The sequence below is a fragment of the Saccopteryx bilineata genome, chromosome 3 (assembly GCF_036850765.1).
Source record: "Saccopteryx bilineata isolate mSacBil1 chromosome 3, mSacBil1_pri_phased_curated, whole genome shotgun sequence".
NCBI lineage: Eukaryota > Metazoa > Chordata > Mammalia > Chiroptera > Emballonuridae > Saccopteryx > Saccopteryx bilineata.
The window spans coordinates 72,984,479-72,986,882 of NC_089492.1; positions in this window are offsets into that span (position 1 = coordinate 72,984,479).

The window sequence follows — 2,404 nt, forward strand, 5'->3', positions numbered from 1 at the left end:
TCCGCCTTCCTCACTAACCTAAACAGGGCGGCTTTCTCTGGGATCCATGAATATAGAAACTGAGGCGGGCAAAGGGGGTGAATAGATCCAAGCCACGGCACAAACGGCTGAACCAGGCTGTGGCACGGAGATCCAAGCCGAGGAAAAACTGATCCTGTGGCAACCTAGGCAATACAAGCAAACACTCGCGCCAAACCCAAACAAAGAAAGACAAACGGGGCAGCCATTTTACCCGATCTTCTGGTCAGCACACGCAGATAGTGGGCGAGAGATTTCTTCCTAAGCCCCAGGAGTGGGTGCCCGTGTTACCCCACAGAGAGGCAGAATCAGAGGCCTTTGTGTGGGCTGAAAGCGGAATCTCTGGGCAGCCCCCAGTGCCCTGAGAAAGCTGCGCACGGGAGGGGGCGAGAACTAATTCCAATGGTGGAACTTTTCCGTGCTGGTGGGGGTTTCACTCAGAGGGAAACGCGGCAGCCTGCCGGGCTGATATCCTGGTCTGCGTGCGCAGATAGTGAGAGATTCCTCCAAGTGCCTCAGCAGTGCGCGCCTGTGTTATCGCACAGAGGGGCAGAGTCAGGGGCCTTTGTGTGGGCCAAAGCAGAATCTCGGGCCACCCCAGCACCTTGCAAAAGCCACGCATGGGGACGGAGCGAGAGCCAATTCCAACGCTGCAACTTTTCCATGCGGTTGGGGGTTTCACTCAGAGCGTGAGACTGCTGGCCGGATATCCTGGTCTGCGCGCGCAGATAGTAAGTGAGAGTTTCCTCCAAGCGCCCCGGAAGTGGGCGCCTGCCTGTGTTACCGGACAGAGTGGCAGAGCCAGAGGTCTTTGAGTGGGTGGAAACCCCGCCTGATTATGCTAGCAGCTCTGACTGACTGAGCCTTACCCAGAGCCCTGTGCTGAGTGGAAATAGAGTGGGGAGTTGCCAGCTCTTTGAGCCTCTTACTATCCAGGCAGAGGCAGCAGCAACCCCATAGCTGGATTATCAGGCTACTAATTGAGGAAGGAAAGACTAGGAGAAAGGTTCCAGGAACACGGACGCTCTCACTGTCGGAGCCTATAAATGCTAATGAGCCTCGACTGCCAACGAGACTAAAGCACAATACATGACATTGCCATAGAGACTTATCAACTGCAAACCTCTACCTGAGCGTGCCAAAGGGGCAGAACCCGGGGTACAGAGTCACCGACCAGGAAGAGGGAGAGAAAAGAAAAAGCAAGAAGATAACCTCTCAAAATCAAGAATAATCTGCAGACTTTATAACCTATCCCATTTTATTATATTTGTTCATTTGTTTCTCTTATCTTCATTCTTGATATTTTTTTTCCTCCTCCAATTTGGCTGATTAACTCTCTGCTGGTCTTACTCTCTCCTCTCCTTGAACTACACTACCCATAAGTGTTACATCTCTCATCATCTTTTCTCTCCTCTTCCTTTCTCTCTATGAGGGTTGCACTCCAAAACCCTTAACTCTCTCTCTCTCTCTCTCTCCTCTTTTTTCTTTTTTCTTCTTTTAGTGGTTCCCTCTTTTTTTCTCTCTCTCTCTTTCTTTTCTCCCTCTATATTAGTTTCTTCCTTTCTCCTTTACATCTCCTCTCATTCAAACCTCAATAACAAACAAATTATCTTATCTGGGACTCAAACTTATGTTTGTGGCATTTTGGGGGGTTTTTACTTCACCTTTTTAACTCACTAGCAGTGCTCCCATCCCTGGCTCTCCATTTTATCTAGTTCTTGTTCTACTAAATACAATAGTAATTTTTTAATTTGTCCCCCCATTTTTCTGTTTTCCTCTTAATCCTCACATCATAACTCTTAGTCAACCAACACCTAAAAGCAAATAATTTTATTCTTGACCCAAATTTTTTCCTTATTTGCTTTTTGTGGGTCCTTCCTTTTTCTTTTTTTTTTCTTTTCTTTTTTTTTGCCCCTTTATTACTTTTCCCCAATTCAGGCCCTCCATCATAGGCATTGTTTGTTATAATTCACAGTTCACCACAAGATTTTCTCAAGAAAGAGGGGAGAGGAGAGGAGAGGAAAAAAGGAGGGGGAGAATAATTTCCTTTTTTTTAATTTTTATTTTTTTTTAATTTTCTTTATTTCATTATTAATTTTTTTTAAAAAAACAACTCTTCGATTTTTTATTTTTTAACTTTTTATTCTTTATTAAATCTCATTAATACTATCAACAAAACCACCCTCAGATGCCATTAGGAAGAGAAAATTGAATATCATGAATACAAAAGAAAGAGAGGTAACACAGCTAGATGAGGAAAAATCTATGGAGAAAAAATTTAATATATTGGAAACCTTGGAGCTAAATGACAGAGAATTCAAGATAGAAATCCTAAAAATCCTCCGAGATATACAAGAAGACACAGAAAGGCAATTTAGGGAGCTCA